This window comes from Chrysochloris asiatica, unplaced genomic scaffold (genome assembly GCF_000296735.1).
Source record: "Chrysochloris asiatica unplaced genomic scaffold, ChrAsi1.0 scaffold00001, whole genome shotgun sequence".
Classification (NCBI taxonomy): domain Eukaryota; kingdom Metazoa; phylum Chordata; class Mammalia; order Afrosoricida; family Chrysochloridae; genus Chrysochloris; species Chrysochloris asiatica.
Window position 1 is genome coordinate 21,119,462 of NW_006408519.1, and position 6,826 is coordinate 21,126,287.

Here is a 6,826-nt window from a genome sequence, read left to right on the forward strand (position 1 = left end):
GTGTTCCAGAATACTCATACTTGGCAATGTTGTCCATAGTTTTTCATGATCCACACAATCGAAAGACTTTGCGTAGTCAAAAAAGCACAAGTAGACATCTTTCTGATATTCTCTGGTTTCAGCCAAGATCCATGGGACACGAGAATGAACACTGAGAAGAGGAGTGTATATTGGCATCAGGGATTACGGAGCGGTGTGGTGGTGGTGGTGGTTATGTGCCATCGAGTCGGTTCCAACGCATAGCGACCCTGTACAGGGTTTCCGAGGCTGTAAATCTTTATGGGAGCAGAAAGTCTCATTTTTCTCCCATGGAACAGCTGGTAGTTTCGAACTGCTAACTTTGAGGTTCACAGCCCAATTCATAACCACTATGCTACCTGAGCTGCTGATGGAGTGGTATAGCATCTTGGAAACATTGGACATGTGGGACATCTTTAACCTCTACTTCTTAGGGACCAGCATCATACAAATCCTTCTAAAAGAAATTATCCTTGCATCTCTCCGTCTTCCATATTTTGCCTATAGAATTCTTCAATATTGCCACTTGAGAGTTGAATTTTTTTCTTCATTTCTTTCGGTTTAAAATACGCCAAGCACGTTCCTCCCTTTTGACTTTCTAACATGCCTTTGCATATTTAGTTGTAATATTTTAGTTTTCTCAAGCTATATCTTAAAATCTTCTGTTCAGCTCTAAAATACAAATGATGCTAGTTTGTTCAGTTGTGAGGACTATATAAATTAATACTGGAAAATTCTTAGACCTAAGAGCTCTGCAAATGATCCAATATCTCTACAGAGTTCTATCAATAGCTCTTTCATTTCTAAGCTTTTGTGATCCGTATTCCAACCCAAATCTATATTCATCAATCCACCATTAATTTAATTCAATCCAACCATACTATTTTATACTAGGTGCCTGATACCACCAATACAAGGAATAGAAGACCTTAAGAAATTTCCAATCTAATTAAAGTGGCCAAGTGAAACATGTGAAATAATCAGTGAACAATACAAAGTGGTGACAATCAAGGTAAATCAGACTAAAAGTGCCACCGACACTTGAGTCAGAGGTGTTGAGGAGGGAAGTCAGGTGGCTTTCAACCATCCAAAGTGGAGATCAGTCACCAGTTTGATGCTGCCTATGAGGCTGTGCCTGTGGCCTGTCCAGTCTGTTGACTGCACCAGCCATGTCTTCACAGAACTAGTTCCTCAGGGAGCGAGGAATAGTGTATGGTAAAGTAAACGCAGGCCAGCAAGGTCTATGTGGCCTGTGGTTAGGTGGTAGAAATCTTCTTTCCTCTTAAGAGACTGATAGGTACTTTATCAGTGACATTGTCATGTTCTATCACTCATTGCTCTTAGACACTATTGTCCCCAACCAATGGTAAGCTCTACAATGTCAGGGGAGGGGTTCACTTCTCTTTGACTCCCCATGACCAGGTGTCCTAGGCCCTCAGTAAATGTCACATTAATGAGCAAACCACTAATTAAATACATAAATGAGCAAACCACTAATTAAATACATAAATGAATAAATGACTAGCATTCATATGTTCTTATGTATGTTGTGTCAAAGAGTAGAGCAGATAGAAATGGGGAAACAGACCAAAAACCTGCTTCTGAGAAAACTTGGACACTCCCTTGTTGTTAAGTTGTTAAGTACCATGGAGTCAGTTCCGACTCATAGTGACCCTACACAGGGTTTCCAAAGCTGAAAATCTTTATGGGAACAGAAAGCTTCATCTTTCTCCCGTGGAACAGCTGGTAGTTTCAAACTGCCAACCTTGAGGTTAGCAGCTCATTCGTAACCACTATCCTTTGGACACTCCTTACCAATTACAATGCGTTGGTACTGTGAAATTACTTCATATGTGTCTTCTCATCCATGGTCTTTGTAACTCCCACCAAAGAATTGGGTGAGATCATGCAAATAGGGTGTATGAGACTCTAATGCAGGGATTGGTTAATTTTGCCATCCTGCTACATTCAAAAGAAATCATCGCAGAAGCAGGAACCATCAAAGAAATAAAAACACAGCAAAGCCTAAGATCCTTGGCCAAAGAAACAGCAGAGGTGAGAGAGCAGAGGCCAAGGGACCATGTGGTTGAGAGCCAGAGGACCAGAGAGCAGTGTGCCTGTGGTAGAGCTAAGAAGAACTACTCCTGCTGTATCCTAGTTGTTCCTGATCCTGAACTGTATGTACCCTGTCAACTTCTCTAAGGAACCCAGAATCATGAGTATTGTCTGCAAGTTCTGTGTGGCCATTACAATGAATTAGCAAACCCAGTAGAGAAGCAGAGTACCACTGAAGGGATGGTTGGTGTCTGATAAGAATACAAAATGGTGGAAGACGTCTGACCTCTGCCTCGTAGGAATTGGTGTGGACTGATGTGAAGTTTGATTCTCCTTCCCCCGTGTGAAGCTGGAGGAGGTCAGAATGGCCACCACACCATGTTTGCACGATGAAACTTTGATCACATTCAGTATTTTTTATTTTCTCCATGGCTCTAATTCTGAACATAAAGTTGAGATAAGCAAATAAGCATTCAGCTAGAAATGGAGTTGCATTTTGGTGGGGAAGTCTCAGGAAGACAGAGAGTGTTTCCATTTTTGTTGCAGCATAACCAACCACCCCCAAACTGAGTATTTCTCCCCATTCTGGGACTTAACCGGCCATTACTGGCAATGCTGGCCTGGGAGCTCTCGTGTGGGTGTATCAGATGATGGGTGGGGCTGAAGTCATCTGAAGACACAAGACGCTCCTCCACTCATGTGTGTGCCCCTCAAGAGCCCCATGTCTGTTCCCCCCGTCCCAGCCTTTTTCTATTTCATGTAGTGTGTTACCCTCCAGGACCTTGCCACATGATGGTCACAAAGGAGTCTCACTTCCTACATGGCAGCTGGTTTCCAAGAGACTTAAAGTGGAGGCTACTAGACCAGGGAAGGCTATGCCTGGGAGTGTCCATGGCACGGAACTCAAGGGAGTAGAGAAATCGACTTCCCCTTTTGATAAGGGCCTGACAAGTTCACATTTTAGAAACACATGCAGAATGAAGCTATTGTGGAGCCAACTTTGAAAATACAATCTGTCACAGAAGTTTGTTATTATTGTCATGGTTGATGCTGTTGTTGTTGTTGTAAAGAATCTCTGCTTGGCCAAATGGATAGGAGAGAATTCAGAAAATGCCTCCAGTTCTAAATCCCGTTGCCCATGGGGATTTAATGGATACATGGCAGGGATGCGACATCCTTCTTGAGACTAAGATCCCCCCTTGGGCTCTCAGAGTTCCTAGTAAAGGCCTTTTACTAGCTTATGATGTTCCTCGGGGAAATTAACCAAAAATACACTTTCCACCAGGTAAATGCATGACTTGAGGAACGGGGTGCAAGCAATGTCAGCTTGTGGTCCCCTCCATGCGCACACCCTTTCTCCCAGCATAACACTCTGCATGATATTGGCCTTCACTGACAATCACATAAATGGGTGAATGAGTGAGCATGAAATAATTATGCTTTCTTCTCACAGCATTCTGGGGTAGTACAGATAATTAATGTGTTTGGCTGCTAAACCAAAGGTTGGGGGTTCAAGTCCACACAGATATGCCTAAGAAGAAAGACTTGGTAGTCTGTTTGTTAAAAAAAAAAAAAAAAAAATCAGCCACTGACAATCCTAGGGAGCACAGTTCTATTCACTGGCATACATGAAGTTGCCATGAGTCACAGTAAATTCCAAGGGAAGTGAGGTTTGTTTGGTTTTTTTTGGTTGGTTTGTGCCCTTTCAAAGCAGAGGCCCTCCCTCTGAGGAGACAGGAGAAGACAACATGGAAAATGAATCAGAAGAGAGCACCTCCCAAGACCACTCTGCTTGTACACGGGCATCTGAAATCCACACCTCAAAATGTCTCTTGTGAGATGGCAGGGTATGAATGATAGAGCATTTGCAGCCAAACAGAATGTAGTTCAATTATAGCCAGGAAACCAGAGCTGGTGGCAACTAGCTAATCCAGGAAAATAAAGTAGAAAGGATCCTGTTATTTATAACCTTAGTGTGGTGACATTGCCAAAAAAATATTGTCTAAAATACTACCAAAGAACATCATTTTTCAGATACACAGTTACATTCTCTGAGATGTATAATTCACCAGGGTGATGTTAAAACACTGCCCTTTACTGCTGTAAATTACCATTTGTGGGTGTTGGACTTATCTGTCAGCTTATTAAATCAGTTCCTTTTCTTCCCCTTTCCAAACTGCAGCTATCAGTTTGTGATTAAATTCTGACAGAGTGTTTGCTCTGTCTTCAGGGTGGTTCAGAAAACTTTACCAGCTGCAAGTACAAATGGTTAGAATGTGAGCTACTTTAAAATTTATTTTCACATCAACAGAAAAAATACCTATCTACCTAATTCCCCCTAGTTATCAAAAAGTTGAGCGGCTTAACATGTCTCTATCTAAACTCCCCCAAAGCCAACATGGTCTACAGCCCCTGCACTAATTTAGGTATAAAACTGTGCTTTCTATAGAATCCGCAGCATATCAATTTGCATCAAATGAAACGAAACTAGAGACCTCCAAATCTCAGAGTTGGAAATCTACCAAATCATTTCACTCTACCCATCAGGTACTTCTAGGTATGTAAAAATATAAATATTTCATTTTACAGTTTATACGGTGTGTTTTATAGAGCAGAGAAATCAGGACACCCTTAACTTGACACCACCAGGCTCAACTACGGCTCAGCTGTATTCCTCTTTTTATTCCTTTTATCAGGGATTAAGGGCAGCTCCGACACTCATGAAAGCCTTTGCCATTACCACAGAAAATTCTGGAGAAAACTGTGTCATTGCAGTGAGTTTGCAAAGGCGACAAACAAGTTTGACAGCCCTCCCACTGGTAAATTTGCCAACTTCAGTTTAAGAAGTTCACTTAGATTTTAATGCAGCTAACAGAGACCTGGTGTGGCACTGTGGGTAATGTGTCAGATTGCAGAGTCGTTTGAACTGCAAGGTTGCTGGTTCAAGCTCACCAGCTGCTCCTTGGAAACCCTATACAGGGTCGTGGTTCAGAACCAACTTGATGGCACTTCACAACAACAACAACGGAGACCTGGTGTAGCACTGTAGGATAAGCAATGGATGGCTAGCTGCAAGGTTGGCAGTTCAAACCCACCAGTGTATCCTTGGAAACCCTATACAGGGTCACTATGAGTCAAAAGTGACCCAATGGCACTTAACAACAAACATCAATGGAAAAGTCTGCAGTATGATGCAGCAGTCTGCTTCTGTAAAGTTTACAGCCTTGGAAACCCTATGGGGCAATTCTACTTTGTCCTAAAGGTCCTCTATGAGTTGGAATCGACTCAACAACAAAAGATTTGGATTTTATTTACTTATACTTTTAGTGCTTGAAAGTCCACGAAGTAGGAGAACAGCAAGTAATCTGGGATTCTCAGTTGGAACATGGCTTGCTTCCTGTCCCATTTCTTCCCATGCCAATCCACCCTCCACAATGAACTTTCTCAGGAGGTCTGAGCTTAGAGCTGACTTCTCCCAGGAAACCTTCCTTGGCATGCTCTCCTCCACATCTGCGTCAGGAGACCTTGGCAGTATTGCCTCTACTGAAGCATTTCCCACACTGCCTTAGTGATATCCTTTATGTGTCTGTATCTTCCACCAGGCTGTGAGCTCTATGCGGGTGGGATCTTATCTAACTTGCCTGCTTTCACATCTCCAGTGCCTCACACAGTGGCATATAGCAAGTGCTCAACAAAAATTTGGTGAAGAAGTGTTCCAAACATGCATTCCATATAGCATCCCAAAGGATACATGGAAATGACATCTCAGCCAGCTCTGGATGTGACTACAGAAATATGAGGGTGAGTTAAAAATTACCCGCACTCTAGCTGTAGAATTTATTTGAATCAACTTTCAGAAAAGACAAATACATCACTTTCCCACATAATCTCATTGCTCTTCAATACACTTTGTCCATCTGTCAACAAGTTTTCATATTCTCTTTTGAAAAATGTTTTAGGCTGAGCTGTGAGCCATGAACGTATCACTGTCTTCACTCCTTCATCAGAGATAAATCTTCATCCATGAAGGGCTACTTTCAGTGGACCAAACAGGTGAAAGTCCAGTGGAACAAGATTAGGACAACAGGAACAATGCTCAAAACCAAGTTTTTGCAGAGTGTTAACAGTGTGGGCAGAGATGTGTGAATGTGCATTGTCATGCAAGATCAATACACCCTTGGGTAGCAGTCCCCTACATTTCATCCAAAGTCTAGGCTTCTGCTCTTCATTGAGCATCTCACTGTAAGCAGCACTCTTGATCACTGGACCTTTTTGCTGATAGTGCTCCAATACTGGCCCTTGAGAATCCCAGAAAACTCTAAGCATCAATTTTCCAGCTGATGGTTGACTTTTGAACTTTTTCTTGGTCAGCAATTGAGGATGTTTCCATTCCCTACTCTCTTGTTTACTCTCAGGCCCATAGTGATGAGTCCATGTCTTCTCACCAGATATTTTTCAAAGAAACTTTCACCTTTCTTCAAGTATCAATCTAAATTTTGTTTGCAGATGTCCAAACACTTCTGTTTATGCTTTTCTGTGAGTTGTTTCAGTACTCGTCTTGCACAAACTGAAATCCAAGTCTGTTGTGAATTATTTCATAGGCAGAACCAGGGCCGATTTGCAAATGATTTGTTACATAATCCACTTTCACTTGTCTATTCAACAGAATCATTTCACGTGCACGCTCAGTGTTGTCACCAGCCCTGGATGTGGACGGGTGTTTTAATATAACTCGAGTATGGATAATTCTCAA